This window comes from Brachycentrus maculatus, unplaced genomic scaffold, assembly GCF_059751285.1.
Source record: "Brachycentrus maculatus isolate JH-2025_06_01 unplaced genomic scaffold, ASM5975128v1 h1tg000157l, whole genome shotgun sequence".
Lineage (NCBI taxonomy): Eukaryota > Metazoa > Arthropoda > Insecta > Trichoptera > Brachycentridae > Brachycentrus > Brachycentrus maculatus.
In genome coordinates this window covers 1,450,241-1,477,337 of record NW_028280910.1, presented here as the reverse complement: position 1 = coordinate 1,477,337, position 27,097 = coordinate 1,450,241, and the positions used below count along the sequence as shown (strand labels likewise).

The 27,097-nt window shown below is 33.9% G+C and overlaps 2 protein-coding genes across 5 annotated transcripts in view; one reads left to right on the top strand and one right to left on the bottom strand.

The window, feature by feature from the left end:
* Positions 1-27,097, bottom strand: part of ITP (ion transport peptide) — a 91,186-nt gene that overhangs the window by 53,737 nt on the left and 10,352 nt on the right. The window contains exon 1 of one of the 4 annotated variants that reach the window (XM_088261551.1): positions 10,812-11,487. The exons of 2 other annotated variants lie outside the window; for them this stretch is intronic. The gene's annotated coding sequence lies outside the window, so the exon portion shown is untranslated. Of the gene's footprint in view, positions 1-1,957; positions 2,381-10,811; positions 11,488-27,097 lie in introns of those variants that run through there. One more of the 4 variants, XM_088261550.1, reaches the window with a different exon arrangement.
* The window catches only part of LOC148308581 (peroxisomal leader peptide-processing protease), a 43,086-nt gene continuing 26,488 nt past the window's right edge, over positions 10,500-27,097 (top strand). Inside the window, exon 1 of the mRNA XM_088261548.1 lies at positions 10,500-10,664. The gene's annotated coding sequence lies outside the window, so the exon portion shown is untranslated. The remainder of the gene's footprint in view (positions 10,665-27,097) is intronic.

Here is a 27,097-nt window from a genome sequence, read left to right as displayed (position 1 = left end):
TTTAAAAATTAAAATTTCCTTGGCAAATACCAATTTGATGCGTTCCGCATCATTTTCAAAATGATCCATTGAAACGCGTGTTATAATAAATTTTATGAAATAGTGGTATATTTACTAAGTAAAAAAGTATTTAAATTAAAACCTAGGAAGGAAAAGGATAGGGAGGAAGGAAAGTGAAAATATCCCAACAAAATGGTGCACAAGGCATCGACGAGATGTTAACTCGATTATGGGGCAAAATATGAATGCGAAATGATCGATTCTGCGCTCCAAATTCTAAAAAAGGATTTAGCAAAGGAAAATGTTTGATGGGATTCAGATACCGTATATGCGTGCGCAGAGTGAAGAAGATTCCTGTTATGTGGGAAAAGGAAGTGTAGGAGAAATAGTAGGTAATATAAGATAAGATAACAAGACCACCAGCAATCCATTAGTTAAGTCACTCAACTACTATTAGTACTAGTAGTAGTAGTAGTAGCAATTTAACTGGTTTAATAAAACCTACAATTTTACTACTACAGTATACTAGTCACTCGGGGTAGCATATTTGTACTCGTGCTATATTGTGTAACTGGGCACTGGTAATTTTTACGAATTCTTTGAGGAAAAAAGAAATACTTAAATAATCTCAATATTAGATTCGCGATCTTTTCAACGTACGGAAGTAACTCCAGTGTTGTTTGGACTAAAGTTTAGTGGAAGCGCCCTTGAGGCAGTAATATGTACATCTCGGGATCAGAAGCTCGTAATACTACCACGAAACCACAAACTTGAGGCATATTCTTCCAATGAGTATTTTTTTACAAACGAATATTGAATATTTACCTTGTAAAAATCAATGTCTTAAGAAATATTTTTAAAAGTTTGAAAAATATTTTTCAAGTGATAAAATTTCAGTTTACTTAAGAAAACATACATGTGTATATTTTATATACTGTTTAACATTATCATTTTACTTTAACTTTTAAATAAGTGTATTTTTTACTACATGACTTTATTTTTCCGTTTATTTCTCTTGATTTAAAGTCAATAATAATAAATCTTACAACACAAATCAAAATTCAGATAACCATACAAAACATGATATAATTTTAAAATATACATTAATAAATGATAATTAAGTACCGTGAATGATATGTAAATCATAAGTTCCTTACACTGATGTCATCCAATTACTAATTTAAATTATAATAAGCTTTTTTACTTCTTTTGAATACGTACTAAATACATATGTAATATTCAAACCTTAAGTCGAGTAATCATTTGCATAAATATTAAATTTTTTAACGCATTTAAAATTACATTTTTGTTTTTTTATTTTAAACTAAAGGTACGTAAAAGTTATATTTTTTTTTTTTTAATTATTTGAATACGTCCTAAAAGTCGGGTGGTCTCTTAAGTCAGAGTTTCTCGGTTCGAACCCACTCTACCACAATTTGATACCTATTTCTAATAATTAGCCGCTTAAGCACACAGAAATAGTATGAATTTAAAAAAAATTGTAAATAATAAAAACAAAAATATTTCCCTTTTTCAAAAAAAAAATATTAAATAAATTATACCAAAAATTCCTTTTAAAAATGGGCTATACAAATAACAATTATACAAATGATTTCTTAACTAAAGTTTAAACTTTAGTTAAGAAATCATTTGTTTAATTGTTATTTGTATAACCCATTTTTAAAAGGAATTTTTGGTTATTTGGTTAAAAACCAAAGGTAAGTAATAATAATTATTTTTTAAAATGTAAACTTGTAAAAATATTTGTATTAATTTTAAAATCAAACACAGATTTTTTGAGTCTACTAAGTTGTATTTTACTAACAAAAATACATAAAAAAAACTCATATTGTGACAAATGTTTCGCCTTGTTAGGGCATTATCAAACGAATGTTTGAATGAAAAAAATATATAAAATAAATTGTAAAAATATTTTTAATTCATCAAATTCACTTACAGTATTCCGACGGCTAGTGTGAAAACTCCTCGCTGAAGCCAGGATATCCGTTATAAATGAAACTTTTCAAAAATCACTGCACAAAAATCCACAGATAAAAAAAATGTCACGTGAGCTCCGCTGTCAACGCAGGATTATCTTTGAAATCTATTGATAACACTTCACTTGTACGAGAACAGTAACAGAACGAGCTTTGAAGCGAGTTCCGAAACGTCGAGAAAGAAATGACAGAAAAATCAAGGCAAAGAAAAAATAATGTTTTTTAAAAAAAATTTAAGATTAAAATGTTTTTTTTTTCTTATTGGTTATTTCGCGGTTGTAGGATTGCGTGTTTCGCTAGTTTTGCGAGTTCGCGAAGGCTGTGTGTACAGTGGCAAATTCACTCTTCTAAGAAGTGTGCCGGACGAAGGTGTTGCGCGTAATGCCCGATGGGTCTCGCGCTCGTATATATATAGCAGCGCGATCCCCCCACCCCCCCTCTGCCGTCGCGGACAGGGGAAAATCCTCCGGCAACCTTAGCGCAGCCTTACGTTTCAGTATCTCACCTGAAAATTTGGGGGCGGTGACGTTTGCCCCACTGAAAGATGCTAAAAATATACTTCTTTAGAAATTCATAAAACAAGTATTGAGAACTATACTATAGTAAATTGTTTGCTCTTACTAAGTGATAACAAAAAATTTTATACTTCTGTCAGCAAGATTATTTATATAATTTAGTGACAATTTTATGTAATGAAGAACTTACTTTTTGTAATATAATGTGCTTGTCTTTATTCTTAAAACAACTTTATATTTTTGTCCCTTGAAATTAACTTTTCAAAGCCTTCCGGGCGTTTATGTGAATTAAATAAAAAATAAAAAAATTAAATATATTTCCTCTATTCGCTTTTTTTCCTTTGCGTCCCTCTTCCAGGTATTTTTACAAATGTGGAATTTTGTAATTAAAACAGTACAAGTACTTATTTTAAAATACGCTACGTGTACGTATAACTGTTCTGTTAAATTCCCAGATATTTTTTAAATGTAATTATTAAAACATTAAATGACACATTCATTCAAAACCATATCTGCACCCCGATGGTGCACAGGGCACTGCATCATATAAACGCAGAGTTATCTTGATCGTTAACACATGAAAAAAAGGTGATTAGCTCTCTGCTACAGGTATTATTCCAGGGTAATATTGAATTGATATTAGAGTGAAAAATCACTTTTATTTATTTGAACCCCCCCCCCCCAGGGAATTGAACCCGGGACCTCCAGTACGGTAGCCGAACGTGCTGACCATTAAACGACGGAGGCTGACGAATGAGAAAAGAATAAGATAAATAAATATAGATGTATAAAAAATATACAAAATATTACACACGAATATTTTGTGTCAAATATACTTTAAAATGGGGAAAAATATTTAGATAATTTTTTTTATATATACATATAAAGATATATATTTCAATAATCTTCCTAGAGACATAAAAAATAGAAGATATCAAAGTTCTAAAAAATTAATGAAATGCTTTTTAAATATATTAATCGAAAAAAATACACGAAATAAATAATACGAAAGGAATAAAAAACTATTATTTCATTATAAGGTCCCTCTCTTAGCAAAAAAGATTAATCCCTTTTTAAAAAGAAACAGCATAACTAGTATTGAGATAAACAAGATTTTGAGTGTGTAAAAATACTTGTTCACAAATATGATTATCTCCAATCATAGAAGTTATCTTTTTTCACTCTCAATAGAGATGACGATGAATATAGAAGTCTGTTCGTAAGCCCCGTAAATACTCAGACTCCTATATTCTTCTTCATCTATGTTGATATGTCAAAAAATAATATGAGTATTAAGATATTTTAAAAGTAGAAATGCTTACTACTTTATACTTTTTTAAATAAATAAATAATAAAATGCATAATTGATATAATGTTATTGAACTCAGGTGAGAATCGGAATTTCCCAATGAAGTTGGAGAAGGAAAACCGCTATATGGACCCTCTGGCTACAATGGAGGAAGTACGAGGTTTCAAAGTCTCTACGTATTAAAACTTTTTATTACTTCTTTTTATTTTATTTTTTTCAAATACATATTTTTTAATTCACCCCTTGTAGTAGTTTGGGTTCTCAGTGCCTACCCAGGCATAAATGCACCTGCATAAATTTTGAATTATTAAAACAATTAAAGTTTTTTGCTTGGTTGATTATAGATGTAGGTACCGCAAAAAAGTGAAAATAAATAAAGTTATAATAAGAAAATATATATGTAACTATGTTTATATATATATATATATATATATATATATATATATATATATATATATATATATATATATATATATATATATATATATATATATATATATATATATATATATATTATATATATATAAATTAAAAGGTATAACAAATTAATTGGGTCAATGTAATTGGAAAAAGGAGCAGAGGAAGACCGAGAATACTTGGCACGATCAGGTATGCCAAATACTTGAAAGTGGTCAGGTTGGGAGTCGTAACAATCGGCGGGTATGTATGAGGAGATGCATGAACGTGGAAGAGGCGAAGAATGTTTGCAAAGACAGAGTGGTGTGGCGTTCTATTCTCTCTGCCTACCCCTGCGGGGAAGCGGCGTGATGGTTAGTTTTTTTTTGATCCGCAACGAATTAACCCAGGTTTTCAGTGATCTCTCATCAGACACTGAATGATACTAAAGCATGTGTAGTTTTCAAGAAAATAGTTAATAATGATGTTACACTTATCATTCATTATTACACATTTTATTGAAAACAACAGACCCCAAAATGAGTGTCTTCATTAGCCCTCTTAGCCATTAGTCTTACACTGCTAGATATAGGCCTCTTCCTTATCTTTCTATTTCCTTACCCCCCACAGCGGCTATGTCGTCGGACCATCTTTTTTTAGGTGTCCCGATGCCTCTTTTACTCTCGCAAGGTCGCTCACTTATTTCAACAACGTCACATTTCAAAAAACTTGATTTTTCAGGAGATCGTTTTTAAAGTTTAAAAATATTATTAAATGTCTTAAAAATAAATATCAAGCCATTTATTGATCTTTTTACTGAGCAACAGATCTTTTTATGTAAAACCTGAATGTTTTTTCTCAATTTGAAAATTGTATAGTATATTTAAAAAATAATTAAACAATACATTTTCTTTAAAATACAAAAATGACACTTTCTGCCCTGTAGCGGGTAAATATTAAGTTTAAAATATGCCGCTTTTGCTGGGATATATGTAGTACATTTTCTGGGCATTCCGAAAAACATGCACAGCTGAAAATTTACGATTTTTGATATATGACGTTGTTGAAAGGAGTGAGCGAGGTCTCCATCTTTTTTTCTATCAAGATTTAAGGGTCAAACGTGTCACGACAAATTTTATAAAAAAAGAATTTTTTTCACCGAGTAATATTTAAACAAAACAATTGAACAGATGTTTTATTTTACTTCCCGAATAATTCATGAATATAGTTTTTCTCGGTAGAATGCTATACATAACAATTTTTCGTTATGACTTACAAAGCAACTATGTATCTTATCATGTCTTAATTAAAATATCAACCGGTTTCGAAGCAAACAGCTTCTTCCTTAAGAAGCTCTTCATTTCGAAACCGGTAGACATTATAAATTAGTTTTAATTACAAAATGTAAAGTATATATTAAAACAACAACTATGTATGTAGATTTTTTTACTTTTATTTTATTTGACCGTTGACCGAGTTTCGTCGTTACCAACATCATCAGACTGGTCTGAATGATGTCCGTAACGACGAAACCCTGTCACTGCTCAAATAAAATAAATGTTTGATCACATAAAATGCAGTTCCACATAAATATGTAAAATAATTTTTAACAAATTATTTTCCAAGACATTGTATAAAATAAAAAATAGTAAATTTGTACTTCAAATACCGATTTAAATAAATTCCTTAGATCAATTGAAGCATTATTTGCAACAAAATACACGTCACTTTTCATAGTAATTATCGGAAATCTATCGGAAAAATCCGAGGATGAATATTATAACAAAGTATGTATTTCGCAATAAATAATTTTATTGGTCACGCGATTCTCACTTTTCCATTCCACGATATTTATGTCCGTCTTGTTGTATTCACATTAATAATTAATAAGAACGTGATTGATAATAATGACATGATATGCTAATAATATTTAACTAAATATAGATAAGTGTTCTTCTTATAAAACATACTCATACACGTGTTTGATCCTAGCGCCGGATGGCGCCAATTCAAAGCCTTATTAACATATGTAGGTATATTACACTTGTCAGTAAACCGTAATGAATCACCCTTCTACAAATATATTCAGGGATGGGTTAAGGAGACTCGTGCAAGCCCCTTCTTGAAATAAAGCTACTTCCTTATTAACCTTTTCCTTTCTATACATCCAAAAATTACAAGTTATCCGAAGGGGGGTACCAAAATACCCTAGTTCATATTTGTATGGAAATCGTAGTACACAGCTCGCAATGAGTACTAACTGAATCGTAGGGATGCCATGTCCGTGCCAACGCGCCGTCATGCGGCGACTGAGTACGGGTAGTAAGACACATGGGATCAAACGAAAGCCGAGTAGTTTAGTTGTCTCGCTCTCTTGTTATGGGAGTACCCCATTTTTTAGAGTGAAAGAAATAATATGTCACTAGCAGACACAAATTAACGTGATGATTTATAAGTATGTACGTATATCTCGCGGCACCGACTGATTGTGCTTTTTATCAAAAACAATATTTTTAAACATTTAACGATTTGAAATTATAAAAATAAAAAAGGAAAAATTTTCCGTAATATTATTTTTAAGATGACTAAAAAATATGGAGTAAGTAGCTCTTATAATACTAGAGTTATCCAATTAATATTCATATATGTGGGGGATTTCAATCCCCGTGTTAGGTTAGTATAACTTATACTAACTTAACCTGGTTAGGTTAAGTTAGTATAAGAAAAATTAAAGAAAATCCATCGTGACACGTGTTCCGATATAAATATAAGTAAATAAAAATACTAAAATATTACATTATATCCTAAGAATTCTAACGGATCATCATCATATCATTCTTATTGAATTCTCTACCTCTTTCCTTTAAAGTAAAAATAATAATTTTGGACAATTTACACAGCGCCATTTTCTTAACTACATCTAATCCTGTTTCCTTCACCTCCCTTGTTTTCTTAAATTCACAGTTTCATTAATACAAAATGTTGTAATTCATTTATTATTTTTATTTTTAAAATATTTAGTTAAGTTCTTTAAGGTGATATAAACATGTGGAGCGAATGGATAACGAATGAATGACTAAGAAAGTTTATTTGGCAAATGTGAACGGGAAACAGAACGAGGACGGACAAAAAAAACAGGACTCCATTGTGTACTACCAGATAAGCTTTTGCTGATACAGTTTTTGATATTTTAAAAATACTGTTACTAAAAATGTCTTGCGTAAATAACATTGGCTATAAAATTATAAATATGGGAACGGCGAAGTTTCCTTAAAAACTTTTAGGGAAAAAATGCATTTTTACGACATGATAGATACACAGTTGTACAAACAACAACAACAAAAATTAAGCACATAATACAACCTTATAGACAACGGAATCTAAAAAAAACAAGTTTCTGAATTAACTAGAAAAAAATATTTTGGCCAAAAATATTGTTTCTGAATAACAAAAAAAATATTGACAAAATATATTTCTGAATTACCTAGAAAAATATATTATTCAATAAAAATATTAAAATATTATTAAAACAGGCATTATTATGTATGTCAAATACTTGAGAGTGGCCAGGTCAGGAGATAATCTATAAAGCGATGCATGAATGTGGAAGAAGCAAAGAATGTTTGCAAAGACACAGCGGTATCGCATTCTATTCTCTCTGCGTACCCATGCAGAGACGCGGCGTGATGTTTGGTAAGTTGGTAAGTTGGTAAAATATTATTAAATATAGGTGTGAAGGGGTTAGTATCATTGAACGCTACGAAGTTGCTTGGCCTCGAAAAACAAAAAAATAAGTTATTAGTGCATTTTTTTAAATGCATAAAGTAGCCTACGAGTTGTCGTTAGATCACTCAATTTAAGTAAGATTTACATCAACCATTAATTAAAGCGCCTTTCTAGTTCACTACTACTTGTATTAAGGCACAAACAAAATAATTTGATGTAATTATTTGCGCACAAATACTCCTATATGTTATTTTTTGACATCTCAACATAGATGAAGAAGAATATGGAAGTCTGGGTATTTACGGGGCTTACGACCGTCATAGGCTGGTTTAAGTAATCACTTTACACAAGTGTAACATTCTCCAATTCTACACATGATTGACAACCATACTACTCAAATTATTGGAACTTCTAAATACCCATATATTGTTCAAATTCTTGGAAGTTCTATATATATGAACCAATTTAGAAACCTTGTTCTTGAATCACTAGAACTTCATTAGAGACATCTATTGGTGAGATGTTAAGAAGCCCTTTATTAAGCATTTACGATGATACATATGAAAAAAAATAATATGAAGAATTACCATATAATTGGAGATAATCCAGATATTTGAACAAGTATATGGACACACTCAAAATGTTGCAAGTAAAACTTAAATTAAAAATGGATATATTTTACCGCAAAGTGACTGCCGAATCAATTAATGAAATATAAATATCATTTCGACGTGCCCTACGTAAAGTGCTCTAACTACATTTTCGTCAATTTTGAGATATTTGGTGTACGTTTTCAACAGACTATTATCTACAAACATAAATAAACAAAAAATAAATCAAATAAATTACGCCTAGTTTTCAGGCGTAAAAGACGCTATCTACATCGAATTTTCGAAATTAACTGAACTCCTAAAACGCTAACTACTTAATTTTGACAAAGCATAAAGTTTTAAAACGATTTAATACATCATTTCATCGTGTTTTTTAATCTATAATACTTGTTTAGAATTTCAGATAAAACCGTTAATTAATAAAAAAAAATACGTTGAAAAAATCTTCTAAGCTCTCTCCTGTAAAGTAACAGATTTGCAGATAGAGTACTTTACGTAGCGGCCGTCGATTTGAAGGACATACAGTCAGGGATATGAATGTCTCACCTCCAAACCTTTTTTAGTTCTTTCGAGAGAACGTAAATTTTATTTTTATCATTGTTACTTTCACAAATTAGAATGCTCGACAATATTCGCCGGCCATAGGTATACTGCAACTAATATTTTTACTGGCGTGAGATGTCTATTATCCATTTTAGATTGCCCTTGAGATAGGAGATACCACACTTTAAATGGCACCAATGAAAATATCCAAACATAAAATCATTTGGCATTTTCACCGAGTATATTTTGAATTAACTCTTTATTTTTTTGGATATAAACACACACGAGATTTTTATGTCTACCGATTTCGATACGTACCCGTCTCTTCGTCAGGACCATCACTACCACGCGTGCAAACAATACTACCCTTTTCATTAATTGATTCGGCAGTCACTTTGTGGTAAAACCTATCCATTTTTAATTTAAAAAAAAAATGCTTAGTAAATACCGCTTTTTCTTAAAATCTACTGTGACACGTGTTTTCATGAATTCCGCATCATTTTCAAACACCTTATTCTAAAAAATAAAAATAAATCCGATATATAATCATTTAAAAAATGGGTGTGAACTGATGTCCGGCTTTCAGCGCAGCTGGACGCTTACTGAATTATATTATTGCGAGTAAGGCCTTAAGCCAGCCAAATGCCAGGTCGTAATAACCTGGGATGCCCAAACTTCCATCTTCTTTCATATAAAAAGAAACATTATAAACCTTAACCTTTGGACGCGTAAATCGACCATAGTCCATGGCTTTTACAAACCATGGACTAAAGTAAACAAATAAAAGGAAATAAGAGGAATTTTATAGAATATATATATTTTTTTGGAAAAATATGTATTTCTAAAATTGACTTTTATGTTTTCCTTAACACGTTCAAATGGTTAATATTAATGATTGGCATATTTTGGAACAATCCAAAAAAAAAGTATTTGGACGTTTTTTGTGATTATTCAATCTATATCTTCTATTTATAGGGCACTGCATCAGATTAACGTGGTATTCATTTTACTAAACTAAACTATACGAAGTCAAGGTGATAATTCAGCATAAACAAGTTTGCAACATAAGTATTTTTAACATGCCTTTTTTCAGGGCATCATATGAGAGTGCTTAGTGAAGGAGAGAGGAATATAGGAATTATTCACTAATCTGCGCCCAGTACGTTCAGTAAGCTACTAAGATTATTATACGATTCTAATAAGACAGCCATTATTTTAATAATACTAGTAGTCTCTTCTTACGAGTAATATCTCATAGTATTGTATGTATGGTATATTAACATAAGATATTCCTTTTATAATTAATATTTATACTTCCTAAATTATTGAATTTGTTATTAGCATGCCAGTAATAAAAATGAAAACCGGTTATTATTTAAATTCCACTCATAGCAACACTCGCGATGTGTACTTTGTTCCCGCGGCTAACTTCACGTTGGTTGACTATCTGTCAGTGGCAATTGTTCGTTGTTGTTGATTTTTTCGTGTTTTTTTTCTTGATATCGTGTAACTCAAGTAAAATTACATCAATATTATTGTTACATCACTACAACACACAATAAACGTGGTAAGTTATGTATTTTTTACATTATCTCTATGTGTTTGTCAACATAACCTACAATTTCGCGGTGACAGGTTTGCAAGTCCTCTGTAGCGCGGGAGTTACGAAAGTTGCTTAAGTTTTTCTATGAATATGTAGAGTTTTCAGACTTACCTAATGTGTGGTTGGAAGCTGGATTGAAATCTGTCAGAGCTAGTTTTTTTCGTTTTGAATTCTTTTCAAATACCGTCTTTAAATGTCGCATCACGAAAGCGGAGATTCCTCAAGCGTCACTCGAACATTCGGATCATGGAGCACAGCGCGTGTATTTTGCGCCTTTTTTCACTGATTGATCACATAAAAGGGTGCTTTTTTCACTGTTTGATCACATAAAAAGGCGCGATTTCTTTATTACTTTTGTCTTTTTGAACCGCGTTCTCGGTGCGGCGCTCGCGTACTACCGTTACATGTCCGAGTCCCGAGAACACAGGATGCAGCTCATTACCGACTGTGCGGAGTGCGGAATAGCTAGAGGATGGCCGATGATAAATGGCACTCAGGGTATAATGTAATTCTCCGCTTCAAAATTCACTTTTCGTCTTCGGCAAGGTCTCGGACTCCGCGCCAATTTGAACCGAAATTGCTGTCGAACCACCCGATGCAGCCGGCCGTCTCCTCCACGTTGTGACCTTGCCAGAAGGATGGATGTTGTCGAGACTAATATACAATGTAAAAATAAACACTGCGATGGTGTGGGAATACGAGGAGAAGTTGTGGCTGATAAGTGTCGCGAATTAGTTGAGCGATTCGCGTATTCTGACTTGGGGCCCCTGACTGACCATCGACGAACAACTCCGTTCCCTGCCCACATCTCATTTGAAAAAAAAAATGCGATGAAAACTATCACTAACTATTGTTGTCTCCCGTAAATTAATACTGCACATGTGAAAACTATTACTTTCATTCAAACCCTTATCCGCACACACGAAGGAAAGGTGATCAGCCTTCCGCTTCCGGTACCAGTCCAAGGTAATATTGTATGAATATAAGAGTGAAAAAAATCACTTATATTTATTTGACCCCCCCTGGGAATCGGAGACCTCCAGTACGGTAGCCGAGCGTACTGACCATTACACTCCGGAGGCGGACAAGCTATTACTTAAGTAGCTAGAATTGTATAGCTATTTAAGGACCGTCAGTCCATTTAATCTTCACATTCGTTTGAAAATGCCAAAACTAGGCGAAACAATTGTCACAATATGAATTTTTATGTGTTTTTTTTTAATAAAATACAACTTAGTAGACTCAAAAATCTGTGTTTGGTTTAACAATTAATACAAAAACTAACGTTACGACGAATCATAAAAAAAACTAACTAATTAATTTTACAACATTTTGAGTGTGTCCAAATACTTGTTCACAAATCTGGATTATCTCCAATAAGGAGTTATTTTTCATATTATTTTTTTGACATCAACAAACAAGATGAAGAAGAATATGGAAGTCCGGGCATTTATCACCTTCACCAGCCTATGACGGTCGTAAACCCCGTAAATACGGGGTTTACGACCAGTATGCGTCTGGGCATTTGCCCAGACTTCCATATTCTTCTTCATCTTTGTTAAGATGTCAAAAATAATATATATTTTTAACTTTTAGACACTCATGCGCCGCGTGCAATAAGGGTAGCGCCCTGCCCAAGCATTTTTGTGGAATATTCGTTCCATTCCCTCTGCCTGCCCTTGCAGAAAACGGCATGATGCTAATAATAGCAGTACTAGTATTATGTGAACGTAGAAAAAATGTTAGTTTCAAAATTTATTTTGCAAATAAGGATGTTAAATTGAAAGTAATTTGTGTAATGAATGAAATTATTTTAAGAGTAAATTTTTTTAATGCATTATTTCCCATTTGCCTATTGTACCTGTCACCGCCTAGGTTACGGAATGATTTTCTCCGTTCAGGAAAGATTGATACGAGGGCCGGACTCGGACTTAAAAAGCATAGCAGAGGCCCGCCAATCCGAACCCCGTGACTATGAAATGTCTTCTTTAAATTTTGAGAAGTGTAAGCCAAAACCAACGCGTGATTTTTTTGTTCAACATATTAAGCAAGAAATCATCTTTTTTTATTTAAGTTTTACTTAATAAATACCACTATTCCTTAAAAATTTTGTTACACGTGTTTCGATGCATTCCGCATTATTTTCAAACACAGTATGTGAATTTAAGTTTTGTGCTGAAATTTCTTGGTGGAACTGCATTTTATATAATAAAATAACAACTATGTATTTTATTCCAAATGAATTTTATTTGAATAGCAACCAGGTTTCGTCGTAACCGACCAGTCTGGCAATGTCGGTTACGACGAAACCCGGTTGCTGGTCAAATAAAATTCTTGTGGAAAAAATTACATAGTTTTTTATTATAGGTACAGTATGTGAAGCTAAATATATTTTTTTAGAATTCTGTCCTTGGGACGTTGAAGGATGAAGAGGTGGTAAGATCTGGATTTTCTTCACTAGGGTTTATTTTTACATTTTTGACATCTCAACATAGATGTCAAAAATGTAAAAATAAAACCTATGTGAAAAAAAAAAATCCAGATTTGTGAACAAGTATTTGGACACACATTATAAATGTTATGAATAAAAATAACTTCAAGTCAAATTATAGGCTGCATAAAAAATTGAGAGTCAAGTTTTCAGTTGTTTGCCAGTATGTAAAAATAATCCGGGGCTCGCTAAATAAAAAGTTTTCTTTATCGAACATATATGACTGTTGTGAATTCATATGTACTGAGTCATAAGATTGATCCATATATCAACGAGTTCCGAAAATTTGAGTAGTGTGGTTGTCAACCATGTGTAGAATGGTAAATATTGCACGTGTGTAAAGTGATCACTTAAGGCCCAATTTGGGGTGACATTTAAGTGAAATTTAAGGTGACATTCGACATAGTTGAATTTTTTACTAAAAAACATTTTTGTGTAGAAAAAATAATGTTTTCTTCGACATAAATATAAGGTTTTGAAAATAATAGAGTTATAGAAAGGTAAGGAGTTTTAAAACATATAAATATGTATATTTTTCAATACTTACACGTATTCTAAAAAAAGTCAAATTCCAGTTTATATATTTTTTAATTGTGCGCCAAGATACGTCCGTTTTATCGCGTAGCCGATCGCATACTGATTACGAGTTTCCCTTAACCATCCTATGATAGGTCATAAGCCCTATAAATATCCAGACTTCCATATTGTTGATATGTCATGTTTTCTTCATCTATGTTGAGATGTCATTTTTTCAATTATTTATTGTAAAATGAAGAAATTTGCAGTCCACACCTGTGACGGTCATTATCCAGTTTGCGTGAGGACACGACAGCGGTATCCTGGGAGATCCTGCATCGCTCCTCGCTCCCTCTTCCGTCTCATCTGGCATAGTGACGGCGAAAGGGATAGACTCCTGTCGCACGTTCGGCATTCGCATATCCTGAACAATCGTTTGCACTAAGAGCGGCAACGTAGTTTTCGAGAAAGAAAAACTTAGACCCATCACGCACGATCACCAAATTTGCCGAAAATCTTATATATCCAACTAACTAACCATCAAATTATAAGCTAAGATAATAAAATTAAAAATGATATTTTCTGCCGTTTCTCATGTATGTGATTATAATCCAGGATCCGGACCTCACAAACTAATATAAGAGTTTCTGCTCAATCAAAAGCTTCTTTTCATCTCACCAATAGATTTCTCCAGTGAAGTTCTGGTGATACAATAACAACGTTTCGAAATTGGTTCAAATATATAGAACTTCTAAGAATTTGAGTAGTGTGGTTGTCAATAATGGGTAGAATTGGTGAATGTTACACTTGTGTAAAGTGATCACTTAAACCAGCATATGACGGTCGTCAACCCCGTAAATGCCCAGACTTCCATATTCTATTTCATCTTTGATGAGTTGTCAAAAAATAATAACAAAAAAAAAACTACTGTAATGTGCGTATTTGGCTTTTTGGCTGATAAGTTTGCTGACCATTGCGCTAGTGTGAAGCAGGCCTACCTTATAAATAAAGAAAATTATACTATAAACGGCTTTGCAAAAAGCAGACATCGTTAAGTGCTCCGTACATTATTGTTATAATTCAATTATAACCTTTCCTTTCCGGTGCTAAAATAAAACGCGCGTCCCGGTGTTGGGTAGTCACCACACAATAAAAAAATTAGCGATTTTAAATCGGAAAAATACGAACATTCATAGCTAATCCCCTCAATTAATTATAAATGAAGTCGAAAATTTTAATAACTGAGATTTATTTGCTGAAAACATTAAAAAAAAACATCTGGCAACGCTCACGGAGCAATCATAGGTCCATTCTTGTCGACAGCTCAAAAGCTACTGCCGCTAACCCGCTAGTTAGCCAGAGAACATTGAGCTTTGAGCTCCTCACGCTTGCACAGTGCAAGTATGCAAGAGTGAGATACGAATATATGTAGTGTCGCGGTTCTCGCACACTCTTCACGCGCTGTTTATACGCGAATTTGTTTCCGATATTCACAAAATACCTCCGATGTACCCGATAAATTCTGATTATTATTAATATTATTTTTGAAATCAATGCGTAAATATGTTATGGAGGAATGCCTAAAATCTTAGCCTTTTATGTATTATATTTATAGAGATATTTTGGTTATTATAAGCAATGTGTACTAGGTACACAACACCGGGAAGGAAGGGTTAAAGCTACATTGGAATTCCCGATTACCGCTTTTCCTCCGGCGATTTTTTTTCCTGCTCGATAATGCAATAGCTTTATTTTAGTTTCGTACATGGTATCACATACTTTATTATATAATCTGTAATCTACTTAATTTTGCATGACTTCATCGTTCACCGGGGGCTATAGCACAAACTACTTGATACTATATCCGCATATACATATTCTCTTTTGAACACCTCGCGGTCTTTTTACCTCATTAATTACCAGAAGAGGCTTCGAGATAGAATAAGAAACGCCAGGATCAGGGAAATATGCAAGATCGAAGATGTCGCTAGGTGGGGAAGGAAACGAAGGAGACAATGGTATGCGCATGTGAGGAGAATGGAACCATCCAGACTCCCTCACATCACATTGTACGGCCAACCCCATGGTAGACGGCTCCCGGGCAGACCACCAAAGAGATGGATGGACATCTGAGAATCGACATCGCAGGAGGCTAATCCCTCTTAAAAACAGGCCACAAGGTCTACACCAAGAAGAAGAAGAAGAATTAGAATTACCACAAGGAATATAGCTGAAAGGGGATACTAGGGATAATTGAAAAGATCAAGGAGAGTTCTTTAAGGTGGTATGGACACATGGAGCGAATGGATAGGGAGAGAATGACTAAGAAAGTATGTGAAGAATGTAAGCGGGAGAACAGAAGACTCGGCACGATAAGATCAATCAGAACCTGAAATCTGGCGGTGTCAAAAGTCTGCGTAATTGTAGGGCATGTATGACTAGATGTATGGATGACTATATTTTTTGTATGGAGTTTCCGTTACTAACTCAAATATTAACAGGATTTGTGAATACGGATATCGTGGTTTGTTAGTTAGTTAAAAGTTAAAAGACATAAGTCCGGTTTTCACCCCCTGTGTTCTATCTACCCTCATCCATTTTTGACACATGTGTTTAGAGCATACATAGGTTCCCAAACTGGGCAAGACTTATAAATTGGTGATATAATAATTTGTAGAAATGTTTTGGCCATTTTTTATTATTTCATTTTTTATTATAAGATTTCATACCAGTTTATTACCCTTATATACACCAGTAAGTATGTACATTTACATTTTTGCTTTTTACTTTTACGTATTCCTCAATCTCCAGCGGGTCATTCGTGTTTTAACGTACATACGATTATAACTGTTTTATTTATTCTAACTGCAGACAGTTGGTAGAATTCCATATTGAATTGTTGGGGTAATATATCCAAAATTAAACACGGTACTGGATTGAATTCTACTTTATTTACATATATGATAATATGACGCGTTTCGTCTTATTAAGAAATTATCAAACACTCAGAGTGTTCGATAATGTCTTAATAAGACGAAACGCGTCACATATCATATATCGCTCACTCCTTTCAAGAACGTCATAAATCAAAAAACTTGATTTTTCAGGAGAACGCTTTTAAAGTTTAAAAAAATAAATGCAATGTATTAAAAATAAATATCAAGCCACTTATTGAAATTTGTACTGTGTAACAGATCTTTTTAAGTAAAACCTGAAGGTTTTTTCTCCATTTGAAAAATATTTAGTATATTTAAAAAAAATATTAAAACATACCTTTTCTTCAAAATGCAAAAACAACACGTTCTGCCCTGTAGCGGGTAAATATTAAGTAAAAAATATGCCGCTTTTGCTGGGATATAGAACATTTTCTGGGCAGTTCGAAAACATGCACAACTGAAAATTGACGATTTTTTATTTATGACGTTCTTGAAAGCAGTGAGCGATATCATATATGTAAATAAAGTAGAATGAATCCAATAACCGTGTTTAATTTTGGATATATATTACCCAACAATTCAATATGGAATTCTACCAACTGTCTGCAGTTACAATAAATAAAAGAGTAATAATCGTTACAATTATTTTTTGAATATTGAAAGCTTTGTGGATCATATTGATATATTATTTCGAGAAATAAAATGCTTTTTGTTCTGATCCACTCACATTTTTATTAACCAACTAGTTTCGGCAACAACCTGTTGCCCTCTTCAGGGTTTAATTTATTATATAAATTATTATATAAATTAAACCCAGAAGAGGGCAACAGGTCGTTGCCGAAACTAGTGGATCAGAACACAAAGTATTTTTTTTCTCGAAATAATGTTACAATTATTACTTTTCCTACTTTCTTACTCTTTTTAAATTGCACTAAGTATATCTTATATATTTTTTTATCACACACGTTGCACTCTGTTTTACTTTTTTGCTTTATTTTGCTTACATATTTCTACTGCCTTTTTTCTATTTCATTACTCTTTTTAACTTGTACTACATCTCATATCTGTTGCGTTTGTTTTCTGTTTTATGTGTTGACTGTTTTTTTTTGCTGTTGTCTTTATGCACTTATTTTTACTTTATTACTCTTCTTAACTTATACATCTTATAACTGTATATCGTAGTTTTTGCAGGAGAAAGTGACCAACTAACAAAACGTAAAATGTTCAGGAGGGCCATTTAAGTCACTTTTGCTTGGCAAGAAAATAAACATCAATGCAGTTAGTCATTTTTAACAAGTCTATATATTATATTTATGTATTAATTTTAAATCAAACACAGATTTTTTGAGTCTACTAAGTTGTATTTTATTAACAAAAACGCATAAAAAATCATATTGTGACAATTGTTTCGCCTTGTTAGGGCATTATCAAATGAATGTCGTTCGTTTGATAATGCCCTAACAAGGCGAAACAATTGTCACAATATAATTTTTTATGTGTTTTTGTTAATAAAATACAACTTAGTAGACTCAAAAAATCTATGTTTGATTTTAAATTAATACATAAATTAAAATGGAGTTCTACAAATTAAACGCCAAATCAATAAATACTATATATTATACTTCCAAGTTTAAAATGCTTTGGGATTTTTTCAGGGCAATATTAAGCTAGTAAGATATCAAATAGTCAACGATCACGTTTTTGTAAAAAATGCACTCGGTCACTTTCTCCTGTATGACTACGATATGTTTTTTTCAAAATTGTTCATAACTTCGTGAAAATAAAGGTACAGTAAGTAAAAGATTGAGAACTCATGAGAAGCGGCGATGAGATTATCAAAACTTGACGTTAATCGATGCAAATTGCCGACCGGAAGTCCTTCCGCAGTTTATCCCGAGCACTGCCTCGAGGTCTGGCAAGAAGTAGGTTGTATAATGCAGGTATAACCCGACTACGGTGACCACGTGACGTCGGGCAGTGGCAGCCACTAGCGTATACGTGTACGTCCAGCGGATATAGAGAATGTCCGCTGACTCACCATCAGCCCAAGGGTATGTATGGTATGACCTGCAGTAGATCGATTTCGCGATAATTTTATTTCTAATTCTGCTCTGGGCCGAGCGATCAATGGACAAGTCGTGTTTATTTATTTATTTTTCATAATGCACATAATTACAAATTACAATAATGTGCCCTCATCGGGTTTTCCCGTGCCGAGGGCACAATTTACAATGCTTTATTACAATTATACAAAAAGTTAATTGTTTATGACATGCAATCAAATACGTCATGTCTGAATGATGCGATCTATTTCAGATGTAGCCACCTCCATTATGCATTTATGAAAAGCTCTTTTATACTTGATTTCGATTTTTAACGACTTTATGGATGAAGGAAGCAGATTGTAAAACTTAATTGCATAATAATCAAAGTAATGTTTGATGTGTTATGGATCTTATCACCATAAAGTGTGTTAATTGTGATTTATGTGCTTAGCTGGGAGGAGGTACTTTCTTATGTATGTGAGAGTAATTCCGAAATGCATATTTAAGGTTATTTTTTGCATATAGTTGTTTGAATATTATGAATTTGTTGAGTATTTCTTATATCGGAGTCCGTCTCGGAACTTTAAGTATTTAAGGATATAATTTATAATCCAGGATATAATTTATAATTTAAGGATATAATTTATAATCCAGGATTCGGATCTCACATACTAATATAAGAGTTTCTGCTTAATAAAAAGCTTCTTTACATCTCACCAATAGATGTTTCTTGTGAAGTTCTAGTGATTCATGAACAAGGTTTCTAAATTGGTTCATATATATAGAACTTCCAAGAATTTGAGTAGTGTGGTTGTCAAGAATGGGTAGAATTGGTGAATGTTACACGTGTGTAAAGTGATCACTTAAACCAGCCTATGACGGTCGTAAGCCCCGTAAATGCCCAGACTTCCATATTCTTCTTCATCTTTGATGAGATGTCAAAAAATAATATGAAAATAACTCCTGTAATTGGAGATAATCCAGATTTTGTGAACAAGTATTTGGACACACTCAAAATGTTGTAAATTTAAGTATTTTTTTCGTTATAAATTTTGGCCAACAAAAACACGTGTGTGTGCCTTTGATAGGTCATAAGCCCTGTAAATACCCTAACTTCCATATTCTTCTTAATCTGTGTTGAGATGTCAAAATGTTGATCCTTTTCAGTCGGTGCGATCGCCTCTCTGATCTTTGTTACTTCTTATTCTTCTATGCGTGTCATGTCAGCCCCCCTGACATCGTCTATCACTTGAGAGTAATTGTCCTTGTCTCAAGCAGCTCTAAACAGCGCCTCGACGGTCCTGATCCCCGTCCAATCTCGTATATTCCGGAGCCAGGAGATCTATCTTCTGCCCACACCTCGTCGACCTTCTATTAGATGCAATAGCTCGTACTTGTCTCCTCTCAGCACATGCCCCAGAAAGGGCACCTTCCCGACCTTGATATCAGCCAACAACTGCCTCCCTGCTCTTGATCTTTGGAGTATATTTGCGTTGCTGACCATCTTTGTTTAGAAAAACATTATAGCCGAGTTTGGAATTATGCCCCAATATTTCAGCTACGTTTGAGCAGAAAACACGTCAGCTTTGCAAAGATAATTGACGGGTTAGGTTGATGCTTATCGATAAGTAACTCGATCGGAATGTATTTTTTTATATTCATATATATTTAAATGTTCTCTTAATTTAACATACAATTTATGTCATGTAACTAAGCCTTGGGTGTATTTTTTCATATATAATCTCATACAATTGGCGAAAGTATTTTTTTTAATATTTTGAAAGTTACAGTCAGAGATAAAATATAATCTATAATAAGATCATGGCACTTAAAGGTATGCGTGGAATTTAAAATGTCATGCCATTTTTATCTTGTTAAAAAAGATATAAGTTTTTTCTTGTCTAAGCAGTTGTAGTACTTCTGACAAAAAGAAACACAGAGAAGCTGAAATGCACACAGAGATCTATGGAAAGATCCATGCTTGATCCAAGCCTGAGTGATAAGTAAAATAAATTAAGGAATCAGGAACAAAACTAAAATAGCGGATATTATTTTTTGACATCTCATCAATGATGAAGAAGAATATGGAAGTCTTGGTATTTACGGGGCTGACGACCGTCATAGGCTGGTTTAAGTGATCACTTTACACACGTGTAACATTCACCAATTCCACCCATTATTGACAACCACAATAATGGGTTGAATTGGTGAATGTTACACGATTTTTTTTATATATGAACCAATTTTGAAACATTGTTATTGAATCACTAGAATTTCACTAGAGACGTTGTCTCTAGTGTATCTCTACACATATGTAAAGTGATCACTTAAACCAGCCTGTGACGGTCGTCAGCCCCGTAAATGCCCAGACTTTCATATTCTTCTTCATCTTTGATGAGATGTCAAAAAATAACATGAAAATAACTCCTGTAATTGGAGATAATCCAGATTTTGTGAACAAGTATTTGGACACACTCAAAATATTGTAAATTAGCCGATATCGTGGATTGCGAGGCAAGACTCAAGAGGCAATTGGCGGGACATGTTGCAAGACAGGACCCCACAAGATGGACCCCAAAATTATTGAGATGGAGACCTTTAGAGGATAAAACAGGCGTCAGAAGACCTAAAAAAAGATGGTCCGACGGCATAGCCGCTGTGGGGGGTAGAACCTGGCTGCAAATAGCAACCGACCGAAGGGAATGGAAGGATACGGAAGAGTCCTATATCCAGCAGTGGAAGACAGAAGGCTAGAGAAGAAGTACTTCTATATTATGTATATACAATATATTTTACATATCGCCCACTCCTTTCAAAAACGTCATAAATCAAAAAACTTGATTTCTCAGCAGAACGTTTTTTAAGTTTAAAAATATAATACAATGTATTAAAAATAAATATCAAGCCACTTATTCAACTTTTCACTTTGCAACAGATCTTATTAGGTAAAACCTGAAGGTTTTTTCTCCATTTGAAAAATATTTAGTATATTTTAAAAAAATAATTAAACAATACCTTTTCTTCAAAATGCAAAAACAACACTTTCTGCCCTCTAGCGGGTAAATATTAAGTTAAAAATATGGCGCTTTTGCTGGGATATAGTTCATTATCTGGGCATTCCGAAAACATGCACAACTGAAAATTGACAATTTTTGATTTATGACGTTCTTGAAAGGAGTGAGCGATATGTATATTGACAAGTCTCCACAACTAGAATGTTCTATCGCGTTTCTTTTTTTTCCATCTATCATTTTTCTATGCCGGTCCGAGCTTTTGAACGCAAGAGACCTCTAATTTATTGAAATTATACAATTACATAGTACAACCAGATATTAAAAATGATTGGTCTTGTATATTAAATTGAGTAATGACGTGATGGTTGATGATCTGATTTTGAGTGATGGCTATTCGGAATCTTTTTTTTGAGATAATAAATTACTCTATGGCAACCGGTTTCGTATTGTTTCACTCTGAATTATATCGCTACACAGTGGTGGCACTATTTGTTTTTTTTTTGTATGAAAATTGGATTCGATTATTCTCTTATTTAACTTTTTTATACGGTAAAAATGGGACCTCAAGAGACCTCTGAAAGCTCCCGCCGTATTCCTAAGTAACTAACTAACTAACTAACCATCACGCCGCTTCCCCGCAGGGGTAGGCAGAGAGAATAGAACGACACACCACTCTGTCCTTGCCAACATTCTTCGCCTCTTCCACGTCATGCATCTCCTCAAACATACCCGCCGATTGTTTCGACTCCTAACCTGACCATTTTCAAGTATTTGGCACACTTGATCGTGCCAAGTTTTTCTCAGTCTTCCTCTGCTTCTTTTCCCAATTAAATTTGCCTCATAAATTTGTTCTTGGTTCGGTATATAAATTCTTCGTTTCCATTCAAGCCCATCCAGTGAAAAATAACATTTATTATTTTTAATCTTATGTCTGTATTTAATCAATTGTGCAATGTTTTTTCGCAATCAAAGATAAGAAAAAGATTACTAGTGCTTTCAATATCACCACCATTTTCTAATAACCAGAGTAACAGCGGCAATCCGTCGTGTACAGACACTGGCCAGAGCCAAGCCATCCAAATGCAACTCCTGACGAATGGATTCGTTAGCGCGTATAGCTGTCCATGGGATTCGGAGCATGCGCCTCCAATACCACATTTCAAATTCGTCAATTTTGCTCCTTTCTGCTGCTTCTATGGTCCCTGTTTCAGCAGCATAGAGAAAAATGGAGTGGACCAAACTCCTGACAAGCTTTATCTTAGTGCTGTTACTCACACCCCAGTCTTTCCAGATTTTGTCTAGCTGAGACATGGCACTTTTCGCTCACTCCTTTCAAGAACGTCATAAATCAAAAAACATGATTTTTCAGGAGAACGCTTTTAAAGTTTAAAAATATAATACAATGTATTAAAAACAAATATCAAGCAACTTATTGAAATTTTTACTGTGCAACAGATCTTTTTAGGTAAAACCTGAAGGTTTTTTCTCCATTTGAAAAATATTAAGTTTATTTAAAAAAATAATCAAACAATACCTTTTCTTCAAAATGCAAAAACAACATTTTTTGCTCTGTAGCGGGTAAATATTAAGTTAAAAATATGCCGATTTTACTGGGATATAGTACATTTTCTGGGCATTTCGAAAACATGCACAACTAAAAATTGACGAATTTTGATTTATGACGTTCTTGAAAGGAGTGAGCGTTTTGTGCAATGGCGATACGACGTCTGATCTGTCCTTCATTGCAAATTCGTGACCCAAGGAATTGAAACTCATTTATTATCTCCAGACTTTTGAGTGAGTTTTCGAGATCACCAAACTTAAAAAGTAGTAGGTAGTAGTGAGAATGGCTCTAAAGGTGGAGACTGACCGGAGCATTTCTCGTGACATAACGTCGTAACATCGCTCGCGGCGGGCATCACCGAGCATCCGAAACTATGGATGGAGCGCTCGGCTCGCTGTACTGACTGCCTGAATGCTCGCATCGTAACGTGTTACGTTACGACGAAATGCTCTAGTCAGTCACCGCCTTTAAAGATTTTGGCTTTAGTGGAAAAGTTTTAATTTCTCGACTCTACCACGACTTCTACTTCCCTGGCCGGAATTTTCGCTACACACAACCGTTGGTCTCGTTAGGCACATTTACTACGAGTGAGTCATGCGCAGTGAGTCACCTTCCATTAATAAACCTGCTCGGGTCCCAAATCAAAGCCGCGCCGCCTCATTGTGCCTCGCACAGTCGCCCAGTTTGGGACCCGCACCGGCCCGCCGTGTCATTAAGGGGAGAAAAAAACCTACTATCGGGTATTTCTGCGCACTTATCTCTACAAACCTTCCATTTTCGAGGAATTTCAATCACTATACTTAGATCTCGGATGGTTGCAAGGCAGGTTCTGTTTGGTTTGTTCGTGACGTAACTAGGGGCGTAATCTCGAGGTATTCGACATAATGTCGCATTGTAAAAATGTGAATGTGAGCGGGAGAACAGAACAAAGACGGCCGAAAAAACTTGGCACGATCAGATTAATCAGAACCTAAAATCTGGTGGTGTCAAAACTCTGCGTAATCGGAGGGCATGTTGACTAGATGTATAGATGGATGTGAAGGAAGCTATGTCAGGACAGAAGAATGTGGCGTTCCATCCTCTGTGTATACCTCTGCGGGAAACGGCGTATTGGTAGAAGAAGTAGTAGTACTCAAAATGTTGCTTTATTATTTCACACCTCCTATCTCAATGGTGCCATAAGTCAAAAAAACTTAGTTTTTGAAGTGAAACTTCGGCGGCTAAATTTCAGCGAAATTTCTCTCTCTCTTCTAAAATATGAATTTCAATTTTATTATACTTAGTTTTACCAGTTTTGACATGTCAACATAGATGAAGAGGAATATGGATGTCTGATTATTTACAGGGTTTACGACCTATTATAAACTAGTTTTACTGATCACTTTATACGGTGTAACTAACATTCACCATTCCACCCATGATTGACAAACCATACTACTCAATTTTCACCATCATGGCACCATCTATAGTCAAATTAAGAAAGTTATTTCGTTTTTTATTATGCCAGTTTATTCACGCATAAAACATTTTGTGTGCCCTCCATTTTTTGTTCTTTCAGTCTGGATTCGATCCATTTACGAGTTATCCTTCGCAATTTTTTTATTTTTTTTTTGTTATGAAACAATTTTAATGCGGGAAATTTGAATGCGAGATTCAACAATACGCACCGACTGCATTGCATGCTTTCGTATGTGCATGATATCATATTCTTTTATTTTACATATACAAATTTTATTACTCTAAAAACCTATTATTAAATTAATGTCTATTAATTTCGCGGTGATGGTATAACAAAATCCATTTTGTTTTATGGGCCTGTTAACAGCTCATAAAATACGTCGTAAAACAAAAATCAAACAGGTACCTTTAAAAAAAATGGATGGCATCTATATTTGACATCTCAACATAGATTAAAAAGAACATGAAAGTCTGGGTATTTATAGGGCTTACGATCTGTCATTGGCCGGTTTAAGTAATCAATTTATACAGGTGTAACATTCATAATTCTACCCATGATTGACAATTGGACTATGTACTAAAATTTAGAACTCTTATCTGAAAATCTTACTCAAATCAATCATAGATGCCCCCGAAAACTCACACATGAAAGAATGTATTAATCATATGATATATCACTTAATACGCTGGTTTACATATGGTCAAATTAGAAGATTTAAGTTTCGTTCTGACATTTCTTGGTGGAACTACATTTTATGGAATAAAATAACAACTATGTAGTTTTTTCCACATTGATTCACCTAGAAAAACTAAATAGTTGTTATTTTATTCTGTCAAATAAAAAATATACAAAAATTTTAAATCATATTTTAGAGGGTCTACTCATGTATGGAAAATATTTCGGGAAAATTCTTATATATGGTTCATTTCATGAATGCCTCTGCTAAGTGAATCAAGTTTACTCAAATCAACCATAGGTGGTGCTGAGAAATCACATGTGAAAGATCTTCTTCTTCTTCCTGACTACATCCCAACTTATCGTCTTTATAAACTGCTGGGGTCAGCTCTCCTCATCTTCAGGTTGTAGGTCCTTCTATCATGGACAACGTCAGCTAGGCCATGTCTCTGAACCATGTTTTCTCTTTTTTCACATGTGATATATATATATATATATATATATATATATATATATATATATATATATATATATATATATATATATATATATATATATATATATATATATATATATATATATATATATATATATATATATATATATATATATATAAGTTCCAAAATTTGAGTAGTGTGGTTGTTAATCATAGGTAGAATGGTGGGTATTTCAGATTTAAAATCCTTCTAAAATACTACAAAATGCTAAAAAAAATCTCAATAGTATATGTGCTAAACAGGCGACGAAATTAATTGATAATCTTGACACCATTCAATAAGGTTTACACATTTCATCAGCCACAATTCGGATGACGTAATGCATTAATGAAAAATACAAGCAGCGCTGATGGACGCGTTCGGTTAAATTTCATAACGCAAGCACGCTGAATGTTGCGTACGTCAGGCCGGCCTGGTATGCGCTGTCGTCGCGAGAAAAGCGCCGCGGAATTATGCCGCTTTTCCAGTGCGCTTCCGGCGGTTTTTTCTCCGCCGGCTTGCTTTCACTGCGCGCCGCGCCACCGCGGCCGGCCAACCAGCGCGCGCGGCGCGGCCCGGCCCCACCAGTGGCCTTGCGCTGCGCCCCGCACGCCCCCCCACCCCTCCCGCAGCTGCTTGCTGCCTCCGACCGCTGGCTGCCTCCGACCGCGCGGACTGACGTCAGGCGCCCGGCGATTTTTTTTTCTCGTTACTAGAGTAAGCTCGTACAGGTTTTTCTCTTCAAATTGGACGTTTTACAAACCGAATTGGACTACTTACACATCAAATTGGACGTTTAACAAATCAAATTAACCCCTTCAGGGATCCAAAATGAATGAAAGATATTTGTGTAAGTTATTAGCGATATTTTCTTTTTTTCTCTCCTTTAAACATGCTTCTTAACTTATGATTTTTATATGCCTATTTACTGTACCTTTCATTCTTATTTGTTTTTCAGTCTTGTTAACCTTAATCCCATGTTTTAAAATGAGTAGTGGAAATTACTCATCGGGAATATTATATTTGTGACGTATGTGTGTAATATATTTTAAAATAAATAAATAAACTTGACGTTTCAGATATAAAATTTTATATTCCATCATTCTTAGTTAGTGCTCTTTTATATGAATTGTTGGACATTGGACGTACATATGACTGGTACTATACGTCACTTTACTCTTTGATACCTATAATAACTAGCTTCATACGAATAGTATATTC